Genomic DNA, 14,326 nt, shown 5'->3' on the forward strand with positions numbered 1-14,326 from the left:
AATGTCTTGGCACTAGTGGGACTATAGCAAAGTCCAATAGCCACGTATAGGATGCCACTAGGTACACTGAGTGTTTGCTAGTATAATGGCTTACTTATAATTAGTTGGAGTGTGCAACGCAGGCAGATGCGCTCTGAAAATGTCTTGGCACTAGTGGGACTATAGCAAAGTCCAATAGCCACGTATTGGATGCCACTAGGTACACTGAGTGTTTGCTAGTATAATGGCTAAGTTAAAATTAGTTGGAGTGTGCAACGCAGGCAGATGCGCTCTGCAAATGTCTTGGCACTAGTGGGACTATAGCAAAGTCCAATAGCCACGTATAGGATGCCACTAGGTACACTGAGTGTTTGCTAGTATAATGGCTTACTTATAATTAGTTGGAGTGTGCAACGCAGGCAGATGCGCTCTGCAAATGTCTTGGCACTAGTGGGACTATAGCAAAGTCCAATAGCCACGTATAGGATGCCACTAGGTACACTGAGTGTTTGCTAGTATAATGGCTTACTTATAATTAGTTGGAGTGTGCAACGCAGGCAGATGCGCTCTGCAAATGTCTTGGCACTAGTGGGACTATAGCAAAGTCCAATAGCCACAGATAGGATGCCACTAGGTACACTGAGTGTTTGCTAGTATAATGGCTTACTTATAATTAGTTGGAGTGTGCAACGCAGGCAGATGCGCTCTGCAAATGTCTTGGCACTAGTGGGACTATAGCAAGGTCCAATAGCCACGTATAGGATGCCACTAGGTACACTGAGTGTTTGCTAGTATAATGGCTTACTTATAATTAGTTGGAGTGTGCAACGCAGGCAGATGCGCTCTGCAAATGTCTTGGCACTAGTGGGACTATAGCAAAGTCCAATAGCCACGTATAGGATGCCACTAGGTACACTGAGTGTTTGCTAGTATAATGGCTTACTTATAATTAGTTGGAGTGTGCAACGCAGGCAGATGCGCTCTGCAAATGTCTTGGCACTAGTGGGACTATAGCAAGGTCCAATAGCCACGTATAGGATGCCACTAGGTACACTGAGTGTTTGCTAGTATAATGGCTTACTTATAATTAGTTGGAGTGTGCAACGCAGGCAGATGCGCTCTGCAAATGTCTTGGCACTAGTGGGACTATAGCAAAGTCCAATAGCCACGTATAGGATGCCACTAGGTACACTGAGTGTTTGCTAGTATAATGGCTAAGTTAAAATTAGTTGGAGTGTGCAATGCAGGCAGACGTGCTCTGCAAATGTCTTTGCACTAGTGGGACTATAGCAAAGTCCAATAGCCACAGATAGGATGCCACTAGGTACACTGAGTTTTTGCTAGTATAATGGCTTACTTATAATTAGTTGGAGTGTGCAACGCAGGCAGATGCGCTCTGCAAATGTCTTGGCACTAGTGGGACTATAGCAAGGTCCAATAGCCACGTATAGGATGCCACTAGGTACACTGAGTGTTTGCTAGTATAATGGCTTACTTATAATTAGTTGGAGTGTGCAACGCAGGCAGATGCGCTCTGCAAATGTCTTGGCACTAGTGGGACTATAGCAAGGTCCAATAGCCACGTATAGGATGCCACTAGGTACACTGAGTGTTTGCTAGTATAATGGCTTACTTATAATTAGTTGGAGTGTGCAACGCAGGCAGATGCGCTCTGCAAATGTCTTGGCACTAGTGGGACTATAGCAAAGTCCAATAGCCACAGATAGGATGCCACTAGGTACACTGAGTGTTTGCTAGTATAATGGCTTACTTATAATTAGTTGGAGTGTGCAACGCAGGCAGATGCGCTCTGCAAATGTCTTGGCACTAGTGGGACTATAGCAAGGTCCAATAGCCACGTATAGGATGCCACTAGGTACACTGAGTGTTTGCTAGTATAATGGCTTACTTATAATTAGTTGGAGTGTGCAACGCAGGCAGATGCGCTCTGCAAATGTCTTGGCACTAGTGGGAATATAGCAAGGTCCAATAGCCACGTATAGGATGCCACTAGGTACACTGAGTGTTTGCTAGTATAATGGCTTACTTATAATTAGTTGGAGTGTGCAACGCAGGCAGATGCGCTCTGCAAATGTCTTGGCACTAGTGGGACTATAGCAAAGTCCAATAGCCACGTATAGGATGCCACTAGGTACACTGAGTGTTTGCTAGTAAAATTGCTTAGTTTAAAAAAGTTGGAGTGTGCAATGCAGGCAGACGTGCTCTGCAAATGTCTTTGCACTAGTGGGACTATAGCAAAGTCCAATAGCCACAGATAGGATGCCACTAGGTACACTGAGTGTTTGCTAGTATAATGGCTTACTTATAATTAGTTGGAGTGTGCAACGCAGGCAGATGCGCTCTGCAAATGTCTTGGCACTAGTGGGACTATGGCAAAGTCCAATAGCCACGTATAGGATGCCACTAGGTACACTGAGTGTTTGCTAGTAAAATTGCTTAGTTTAAAAAAGTTGGAGTGTGCAATGCAGGCAGACGTGCTCTGCAAATGTCTTTGCACTAGTGGGACTATAGCAAAGTCCAATAGCCACAGATAGGATGCCACTAGGTACACTGAGTGTTTGCTAGTATAATGGCTTACTTATAATTAGTTGGAGTGTGCAACGCAGGCAGATGCGCTCTGCAAATGTCTTGGCACTAGTGGGACTATAGCAAAGTCCAATAGCCACGTATAGGATGCCACTAGGTACACTGAGTGTTTGCTAGTATAATGGCTAAGTTAAAATTAGTTGGAGTGTGCAACGCAGGCAGATGCGCTCTGCAAATGTCTTGGCACTAGTGGGACTATAGCAAAGTCCAATAGCCACGTATAGGATGCCACTAGGTACACTGAGTGTTTGCTAGTAAAATTGCTTAGTTTAAAAAAGTTGGAGTGTGCAATGCAGGCAGACGTGCTCTGCAAATGTCTTTGCACTAGTGGGACTATAGCAAAGTCCAATAGCCACAGATAGGATGCCACTAGGTACACTGAGTGTTTGCTAGTATAATGGCTTAGTTATAATGAGTTGGAGTGTGCAGAGGACAGGAGGGTACAGTGGCAGGATTGTGGTGCTCTGGGTAGAGGAATGGAAGCCTGCCTTTCTATTCCCTCCTAATGGTGAAATGCAGGGAGGAAATCCCTGACCTTGGCTACACAGATGCTGTTGCTGTTTGCAGGACCTGTCACCTATGGCTCTCTGACCCTGCCGGTTTGAGCCCTTAAAAGGACTGCTATAAAGTGCTCTCCCTATGCTGTCTAACGCTGTGTATGCAGCGCATACAGCTGTATCGGCTATAGGACTCAGGAGGACGGAGCTGCGACAGTGATGTCTGACACCAAAGACGCAGAAGGCAGATAATGGCGTCCGTGAAGAAAATGTCCGGTTTTATAATGCAGGGACATGTGACATGCAGATCCTATCACACATGCCGTTGCTTCTCTGGCTCAAAGTCAACTTAGCTGTGTGTGTGTCTGTGATTGGCTGACATGCTGGCCCGCCCCACAAGACGCGCGCACTTAGGGAAGGAAGACAAGAAAAAAAAAAAAAAAATGGCGATCGCCATTATAGAAACAGCAGTGATCTGAAGGCGCTGTTCACGCACACTATACACTGAAATGTGATAATAGTTTGATTCACAGAGTGACTTACACTATTACAGCAGAAACCAAGCTATGATTTAGCTGTTTTTTGGCTGCTAGAACCGTTCTCGAACGTTTCTAGAACTATCGAGCTATTGCAAAAAGCTCGAGTTCTAGTTCGATCTAGAACATGCCCCAAAATCACTCGAGCCTAGAACTGGAGAACTACGAACCACGAACCGCACTCAACTCTATCCAGGAGCTTTGGTTCCCTGAGTTTCCAATAGCAAATGTCTAGAAAAAACTCTGTCCATTGGCACAACTCAGCAAGAAAACGAGAAGACCGAGAAGATATATTTCATTTATCTTAATGCCACCTTATTAACAGCACTAAACCCTTCTATTATGTCCCTTAGCCTTTTGAGCTTATCCTCTGGTAAGCGGAAGACCATGCCTCTGGTATCGATCTCAGTGCCTAAAAACTGTATTATAGTAGCCAATCAGAATACAAAAGGATGCATAGGAAGCGTGACTTTATTTCAATATTTTAAAACAATCCAATAAAATGAAGAAAAGTCACTCATACAAGATCCACAGAAGTTGTATAATACATACATAAATCAAAACACTATAAGGCCTGTTTCACACGTCAGTGATTCTGGTACGTTTGTGCTTTTTTTTAAACATAACAGAATCACTGAGATACGCAGATCCATTATAATGAATGGGTCTGCTCACACATCAGTGATTTTTCACTGCACGTGTCTCCGTGCGGCGTACCCGCGTGTCCGTGATTGCTGCACGGAGACATGTCCATTTTTTTCTGGCATCACTGATAGGATGTCCATAAGGTGGCAGCAGAGCATAACAGAAAAAGGTGCCTATTGTGCACTGAAAAGACCCAATGTGATGCACCAGACATATAGAGCCCTAATGGATTCACAAATATAAGATATATCATGAATGACTACTGCATAATGAACGCTAGCATGAAAAAAGAAAGGAATCCATAAAAATAAATAATAAATGGTGCACATATGTTAGAGCCCCACCGAAGGACAAAAAAAGTCTGATGGAAATAGAGAGCATATAGGAACAATAAGAATGTGCAACAGAGAGGAAGGTGAGAATGCAGGATCAATCACTGCCTGTCAGATATTAATAATCAGGGAAATAACTCTGGAGCAGACGCACAAATTAGGGTCTTACCTGGTAAGGTAACAAATAATTAATAGTAGTTGCACTCACCTATTAAGGTTGTGCCAGTCACAACCCCTAAATGCACGTTACAAATGGCGACAGCCGCAGCCCCTAGTAGAAGAGCAATAACGTATAGGAGGAAAATCGGGTGCGTGCCGCGCTGTCACCAAAGGAAACTGATGTTAATTATTTCATCTCTTTATTCTTTTTTCCGGTCAATGTGTTTCAGAGATCACTGTCTCCTTCATCAGGGCAAAAAAAGAACAGTATGCAATCAAAGGAGGAAGAACCTCTATATATACACATATGGAGCTACGTCAGAGGACTGACTGCTGTATTTCAAATACTGCCGGGATGGTCAACTGTTACAATACCGGCCATAAAAGTTCTCAAGTGATATATTGAGAAACATTTATAAAATCACTGGGGTATAGTGTTTCAAATTTCATCAGCTTTTTGAGACAAAAATCAGAAAAAGAAGAAGAAGAAGGACAAAATGAAAAAAAGAAAAAAAAGAAGAAAAAAAAAACAAAAAGGGAGCATTGAGCTCCAGACCCTGTATTGAGTCTTAGAAGTGTAGTGACAAGTGCATCTGTCCACAACCCTGTAAGGGTGAACGGGATGACGGACAAGAAAAATTATGTTCGTGGCAAAAAATGGTGGTGTTGCTATATAAAATTGCATTAAGAATAAAGAAAGGAAAAATTTCTTTATAAAAGTAGTGAAGAAAAAAGTGGAAAAAAGGGGAGTGTAAGCCATTTTACTAATAAATAGTGATGAGCGAGCATGCTTGTTACTACTCGGTACTCGCACGAGTATCACTGTACTCGGTCTACTCGACGGGGACCGAGTAATCTCGCGATACTCGTGCTGTACTCGTGGTCTTCATCCCTGCATGTTGGCGCTCTTTTGAGAGCCAGCCCTCATGCAGGGATTGGCTGGCAGACCACTGCAATGCCACAGCCCTGTTAGTTGTGGAATTGCAGTGATTGGCCGGCCTGCACAGCGTGACCGAGCCTTTATACCGGCGGGCGCGCTGTGCTCTGCTCACAGCTATCCAGACAGTCAGTGCAGGGAGAGGGTCGCTGCTTCAGGGAAAGGTTTGCGGCCCTTTATAGCTATTTCCGTAGCAGGGCTGCAAACAGTGTGACCAAAAGTCCTTCTCAGGACTATTCTAGTTGTATACAGGCAGGCAGGGTATAGCCAGGTCGGAGTACAGTAGCAGAGTCCTTCTCAGGACTATTGTTGCTGTATACAGGCAGGGTATAGCCAGGTTGGAATACAGGCTAGTGACCAAAAGAGTCCTTGTCAGGACTATTGTAGCAGTATACAGGCAGGCAGGCAGGGTATATAGCCATTCCTAGTGGTGACCGTATACCAGCCTTCATCATATCTGGGGCTGGTGTACACAGTCTAAAACAGTCCTGATAGTGTCAGACTTCTCAGCAATTGTCGCTCCTAAAACCTGTTAGGTTCTTAGTGCGTCCGTGCTTGCATTTAAAAACCGCACGTGTGTGCCTGTCGGTGGCAGCGTACAGGTGCACTTGTGTGCGTTTTTACCAAACTATTATATAACGCACAAGTGTAGTGTATAATACACGTCAGTCAGCAGTGGCTGATAGTGTCAGAGTTCTCGTCATTAATTTTTGCTCCTAAAACCTGTGTTAGGTTCTTAGTGCGTCCGTGCTTGCATTTAAAAACCGCACGTGTGTGCCTGTCGGTGGCAGCGTACAGGTGCACTTGTGTGCATTTTTACCAAACTATTATATAACGCACAAGTGTAGTGTATAATACACGTCAGTCAGCAGTGGCTGATAGTGTCAGAGTTCTCGTCATTAATTTTTGCTCCTAAAACCTGTGTTAGGTTCTTAGTGCGTCCGTGCTTGCATTTAAAAACCGCACGTGTGTGCCTGTCGGTGGCAGCGTACAGGTGCACTTGTGTGCGTTTTTACCAAACTATTATATAACGCACAAGTGTAGTGTATAATACACGTCAGTCAGCAGTGGCTGATAGTGTCAGAGTCCTCGTCATTAATTTTTGCTCCTAAAACCTGTTAGGTTCTTAGTGCGTCCGTGCTTGCATTTAAAAACCGCACGTGTGTGCCTGTCAGTGGCAGCGTACAGGTGCACAATTTGCACAAACTTTGATATAACGCCCAAGTCTAGTGAATACACGTCAGCACAGCATTGCAAAATGCGCAAGGGCGTTGGCAAGGAACAAGGAAGTGGACATGATGGTGGTGCAGGCAGAGGCCGAGGTCGTGGGCAAGCTCTAATTTTGCCACAACAAAGGGCCACATCTAGTCGCTCGCACGTCCTGTCCCAAATTCTTGGGGACCGCAGCAGTACACCGCTCTTGAACCAAGACCAGTGTCAACAGGTTGTTAGTTGGATAGCGGATAATGCTTCCAGTCAGATTGGCACCACCACAAACACTCTGTCTTCCACACGGTCAAGTGTCAGTAGCCGTGATACTGCACCGCACATTTCAGAACCTGATCCTCCTTCCTACCACAAGGCTGAGTACACGTCCTCGGACATTAATGATCCCACACTTGGACACTCGGAAGAGCTGTTCACGTTTCCATTCGCACATTCTGGCCTCTCGCCAGCTCATGTTGAAGTGGGTCATGAGGAGATCGTATGTACAGATGGCCAAATATTTGAGCAGCCACGTTCTCACGAAGTTGGCAACGTGTCTCAACAAGGGGTGGACGATGATGAGACACAATTGTCAGGAAGTCAGGAGGAGGAGCAGGGTGCGGAAGAGGAAGACGACGTGGTGGATGATCCAGTAACTGACCCAACCTGGCAGGAGGATATGCAGAGCGAGGACAGCAGTGCACAGGGGGAGGGAGGCGTAGCATCCCAACAGGCAGTAAGAAGCAGGGTGGTGGCTCCAGGCAGAAGTCAGGCAACCGTTCCCCGGAACAACAACACGACACAAGGTGCCTGTACAAATGTTAGGTCTTCCCGAGTCTGGCAGTTTTTTAAGTTGGATCCAGATGATTCTAAAAAGGCCATTTGCAACACCTGCCGTGCCAGCATCAGCAGGGGTACCAAAACTAGCAGCCTGACCACCACCAGCATGATCAGGCACATGTCAGCCAAGCACCCGACTTTGTGGGAAGTACAACAGAGTCGAGGAGCAGTGCTTGCTAATGTCACTGCTACGTCTTCGCTGGTTGTGCATGCGAGCCAATCCCCTGTCCATGCTGCCTGCGAACAAGCCTCCTCCGGTCCTGCACCTGCAGTTGCCTACTCAGAAATAACACCATCATCAAGCACGTCCTTGTCCCAGCGCAGCGTTCAGTTATCCATTCAGCAAACCTTTGAACGCAGGCGCAAATACACTGCCAACACCCCACATGCCACAGTTCTAAATGCTAACATTTCGCGACTGCTTGCGCTGGAAATGTTGCCTTTTAGGCTGGTGGAGACAGAAGCATTCCGCGACCTGATGGCGGCAGCTGTCCCATGTTACTCGGTCCCCAGCCGCCACTATTTCTCCCGGTGTGCCGTCCCCGCGTTGCATAACCACATGTCACAAAACATCACACGTGCCCTGAACAACGCTGTTTCACCCAAAGTCCACCTAACCACAGACACGTGGACAAGTGCTTGTGGGCAAGGCCGCTACATCTCGTTGACGGCACACTGGGTTAATATTGTGGAAGCTGGGACCCAGTCTGAGCGAGGGACGGAACACGTCCTTCCCACACCAAGGTTTGCAGGCCCTACCTCAGTCAGTGTTTCACCCACACTCTACAGCTCCGGAATGTCATGCTCTTCAGCCTCCTCCTCCTCCTGCGCATCCTCATCCACTGTACCCTCCACACCAGTCCCAAGCTGGAAGCACTGCAGCACTGCCTCGGCGAAGCGGCAACAGGCTGTGCTGAAGCTAATCTGCATAGGTGACAAACCCCACAATGCAGAAGAGCTGTGGACAGCTCTGAAACAGCAGGCAGATCACTGGCTCACACCTCTGAACCTAAAGCCAGGAAAGGTCGTGTGTGACAATGGCCGGAACCTGGTGGCGGCTTTGAGGCGAGGCCAGCTGACACATGTTCCATGCGTGGCCCATGTGCTCAACCTCGTGGTTCAGCGGTTTCTAAAGTCATACCCAGAGCTGTCTGATCTGCTGGTAAAAGTTCGCCGCCTGTCTGCACATTTTCGAAAGTCACCTACTGCTTCAGCCGGCCTTGCCGGCTTTCAGCGCAGTTTGCATCTTCCGGCTCACAGACTGGTGTGTGATGTCCCCACGCGTTGGAATTCAACTCTGCACATGTTGGTCAGGATATGTGAGCAGAAGAGGGCAGTTGTTGAGTACCAGCATCACCTAAGCCGTCGGGAAATGGGTCAAACTCCACACATAACACCTGAGGAGTGGAGATGGATGTCCGACCTATGTACCATCCTCCAAAACTTTGAGGACTCCACCAAGATGGTGAGTGGTGATGACGCCATTATTAGTGTCACCATACCGCTACTCTGCCTTCTAAAACGGTCTCTGCTCAAAACCAAACATGATGCATTGCAGGCGGAGCGCGATGAGTTGCAGCAAGAAACAGTAGTGGGTGTGGGTGATAACACACAGCCCAGCCTCGTCTCATCACAACGTGCAGTGGAGGACTATGACGAGGAGGAGGATGAAGACATGGAGCAAATCTCCGGCCAAATTGAGGATATGACATGCACACCAGTCATATCCTCGGTTCAGCGTGGCTGGCCAGAGGACAGGGTAGATGAGGAGGAGGAGGAGGAGGAGGAGGAGGACAGCATGTTCAGTCAACGTGTTGGTCAGGCTACTGAAGTCCTGGCTGTTAAGAGTCTGGCGCACATGGCTGACTTTATGGTAAGCTGCCTGTCTCGTGACCCTCGCGTTAAGAACATCTTGGCCGACAATCATTACTGGTTGGTAACACTGTTAGACCCACGCTACAAGGAGAACTTTATGTCTCTTATTCCCGAGGCGGAGAGGTCAACCAAAATGCAGCAGTTCCGGAAGGCCATAGTCACGGAAGTAGGCAAAGCATTCCCCTCACAAAACGCTAGCGGCATAGGTCAGGAATCAGTGGACAACCAAGGCGTACAGCCGAGAGAGGCACAAGTCCAATCCGCCAGAGGTAGGGGAACAGTCTTTAAGATGTGGGACAGTTTTCTCAGCCCCTCACGTACCACAGCCCCTGAGGTGCGGGGTAGTGCCACAAGAAATCCTAAGTTTGCCCAGATGCTCAAGGAGTACCTTGCAGATCGAACAACTGTACTCCGACATTCCTCTGTGCCTTACAATTATTGGGTATCCAAGGTGGACACGTGGCATGAATTGGCTCTCTACGCCTTGGAAGTCCTGGCCTGCCCTGCCGCTAGCGTTTTGTCAGAGCGTGTTTTTAGTGCCGCAGGTGGAATCATTACAGATAAACGCACCCGCCTGTCAACTGAAAATGCTGACAGGCTGACTCTGATCAAGATGAACAAGGGTTGGATTGGGCCAGACTTCACCACACCACCAGCAAATGAGAGCGGAATTTAAAGTTTGTAACGGGAATTTGCCATGTACCTCCAGTCACCCATGGGTACACACTTCTGGACTTTGGATAATCGCTGGACTGCTCCTCCTTCTCCTCATGCGCCACCATGATGACCGTTACAAGAGTTAGGCCTTTGTTTCAGGTATACCCCCAGTGGTAAATTTTTTCGCCCATTCTTTGCAGAATGGACATTACAACGACAGGAGACCCGCTCCTTTGCAATGGGAACAATGTTTTGAGGCCCTCATGCACGTCTCTATGCAGGGACAACGTGGAGCCTCCCAATTTTTGGCTGCCCTGCCAAAGGGCTAGACTATAATACACCCACTTCCTGACAATGGACACTTAATGTTTTGAGGCCCTCATGCACGTCTCTATCCAGGGACAACGTGGAGCCTCCCAATTTTTGGCTGCCCTGCCAAAGGGCTATACTATAATACACCCACTTCCTGACAATGGACACTTAATGTTTTGAGGCCCTCATGCACGTCTCTATCCAGGGACAACGTGGAGCCTCCCAATTTTTGGCTGCCCTGCCAAAGGGCTATACTACAAAAGACCCACTTCCTGACAATGGACACTTAATGTTTTGAGGCCCTCATGCACGTCTCTATCCAGGGACAACGTGGAGCCTCCCAATTTTTGGCTGCCCTGCCTAAGGGCTATACTATAATACACCCACTTCCTGACAATGGACACTTAATGTTTTGAGGCCCTCATGCACGTCTCTATCCAGGGACAACGTGGAGCCTCCCAATTTTTGGCTGCCCTGCCAAAGGGCTATACTATAATACACCCACTTCCTGACAATGGACACTTAATGTTTTGAGGCCCTCATGCACGTCTCTATCCAGGACAACGTGGAGCCTCCCAATTTTTGGCTGCCCTGCCAAAGGGCTATACTACAAAAGACCCACTTCCTTCCAATGGGCACTTCAGGTTTACAGGCCCTCATGCACGTCTCTATCCAGGGACAACGTGGAGCCTCCCAATTTTTGGCTGCCCTGCCTAAGGGCTATACTATAATACACCCACTTCCTGACAATGGACACTTAATGTTTTGAGGCCCTCATGCATGTCTCTATCCAGGGACAACGTGGAGCCTCCCAATTTTTGGCTGCCCTGCCAAAGGGCTATACTACAAAAGACCCACTTCCTGACAATGGGCACTTCAGGTTTACAGGCCCTCATGCACGTCTCTATCCAGGGACAACGTGGAGCCTCCCAATTTTTGGCTGCCCTGCCAAAGGGCTATACTACAAAAGACCCACTTCCTTCCAATGGGCACTTCAGGTTTACAGGCCCTCATGCACGTCTCTATCCAGGGACAACGTGGAGCCTCCCAATTTTTGGCTGCCCTGCCTAAGGGCTATACTATAATACACCCACTTCCTGACACTGGACACTTAATGTTTTGAGGCCCTCATGCACGTCTCTATCCAGGGACAACGTGGAGCCTCCCAATTTTTGGCTGCCCTGCCTAAGGGCTATACTACAATAGACCCACTTCCTTACAATGGGCACTTCAGGTTTACAGGCCATCATGCACGTCTGTATGCAGGGGCATTGGTGAACCTCACAATTTTGGACTGCCCTGGCAAAGGAAAATACTACAAAGACTCAGTTCCTCAAAATGGGCACATTAGACTCAGAGGCCTTTATGTACGTCTCTTCTCAGGGACATCGGAGTGCAACACAATGTTTTACGTAAAATCTTTCATGTATTGATCTCAAAAAGTAACATACATTAGCTCTATCTCACTATTGGGTATGTGCCCTTAACATTTCCGCTATGAAAAATCATTTTGGTGTCATTTTGGAAGGTTTTCTGGTGAGTCCGTAAAAATGGCGTAAAACGCGGACAAAATTATTCACAGCTGTGACTTTTGAGTGATAAATGCTTCAAGGGGTCTTCCCCATGCTGTTGCCATGTCATTTGAGCACTCTTCGGAGACTTTTGTGCCATTTTTAGGGTTTCTACATGCTGCCGGTGGTCATTTCACAAAAATACTCGGGTCTCCCATAGGATAACATTGGGCTCGGTGCTCGGGCCGAGTACACGAGTATCTTGGGAGGCTCGGCCCGAGCTTCGAGCACCCGAGCTTTTTAGTACTCGCTCATCACTACTAATAAACCTAAAAAATAAAAAAAAATTGAATAAAAATCATGAATGTTGTGTTATAACAGGAAATTCGGTGTAAGAATGAATATCCGGGATGAGAGTTCAGCGAATGAGTTATAGAAATTGTTACAAAAAGGAGTGTGTACGGTTTATGCGTAAATTTTCAGAATGCGTACATGAAAATTATATGTATGTGAGAATGTCCCCCATGCTTTGTAAAAAGTTATTTATGAAAATGTAAATAAAATATATAAAAATGCCTAATTATTTATAATTTATGAGAAAGATATATATGTATGGAAGAATGTTATAAGGTGTCCAAGAACCATAAAGAAAAAGGGTGCATATATAATGTTAGAGGTCTAGAGTTCCACCAGGCTATATCACCCCTAAAGAAATAGAAAGAAGACCTTACTACCTGTGTACCCCAAAAAAAGCTATATTTCGTAGCCAGGATTATGGTGGAGATATGCACAAATGAAATAAGAATATAAAGTAATACAATAAGATTATAAAACCAATATGTGTGCATTCATGCACCACCCGGTACGCTACCCTTGCCAAATTGCTCACTCTAGATCCCCACACGATCCATGAAGCCGTTCCCCCGGTCACACCGCCTGCTGCCGGTTCCCACTCATCCCTGGGGGAGTTAGGCGAGTGGTATCGAGAGCTACATGTCGGCACTGATGATACCCCCATACACCACAAGGAAGGGGTATACCAGGTGGTACAGGAGTATGAGCGGGTTTTTAGCAAGCACCCTCTAGATTTTGGGCAGATTAAAGGGGTTCAACACCACATCCCTACCGGTACACACTCCCCTATTAAAGAGAGATACAGGCCTATTCCCCCTGCGCACTACCAATGCGCCAAAGACATGTTGAGGAACATGAAGGAGGCAGGGGTTATTAGGGACAGCTGTAGTCCCTGGGCCGCTCCGTTGGTGCTGGTTAAGAAGAAGGATGGCACCATGCGGATGTGTGTGGATTACCGGAAGATTAACCAGATAACGCATAAGGATGCTTACCCTCTGCCCCGCATCAAAGAGTCCCTGGCCTCGCTGAGAACCGCTAACTACTTCTCCACCCTTGACCTCACCAGCGGGTACTGGCAGGTGGCCGTGGCACCGGAAGACCGAGAGAAGACTGCCTATGGGACCGTTTTGCTGTACTTGGATGATGTGATTGTGTACTCACAGACGTATGAAGCCCACCTGGAGCACCTAGCCGAGGTGTTCGCGTCCCTTGCCAAGTATGGGATGAAGCTGAAGCCCTCAAAGTGTCATCTGCTGAAACCCAGAGTGCAGTACCTAGGACATGTGGTTGGTGCGGAAGGTGTCGCCCCCAACCCCGAGAAGATCACCGCCATCCAAGACTGGCCGAGACCGACCACAGTGAGGGAAGTGAGGCAGTTTCTGGGCCTGGTGGGATATTACCGTCGCTTCATTAAGGGGTACACAAAGATGGCTGCCCCCATGCAAGACCTCCTCGTAGGACAGACCAAGGGTGGTAGATCCCTAGTAGCCCCATTGGTGTGGGAAGAAAAGCATGAGGAATCCTTCCGCCAGCTGAGAACAGCCCTGACCGGAGAGGAAATCCTAGCGTACCCTGACTACAGCCGCCCATTCATCCTCTACACCGACGCCAGCAATGTGGGCTTGGGGGCTGTTCTATCCCAGGTCCAAGACAGAAGGGAAAAGGTAATAGCTTATGCTAGCCGAAAACTCCGACCGACTGAGAGGAACCCTGAGAACTACATCTCCTTCAAGCTTGAGCTCTTGGCACTGGTGTGGGCTATCACCGAGCGGTTCCGCCATTACCTGGCAGCAGCCAAGTTCACCGCGTACACAGACAATAACCTGCTGACCCATCTAGATACGGCCAAGCTGGGCGCGTTGGAGCAGCGGTGGGTGAC

Source organism: Anomaloglossus baeobatrachus, assembly GCF_048569485.1.
Source record: "Anomaloglossus baeobatrachus isolate aAnoBae1 chromosome 7 unlocalized genomic scaffold, aAnoBae1.hap1 SUPER_7_unloc_2, whole genome shotgun sequence".
Classification (NCBI taxonomy): domain Eukaryota; kingdom Metazoa; phylum Chordata; class Amphibia; order Anura; family Aromobatidae; genus Anomaloglossus; species Anomaloglossus baeobatrachus.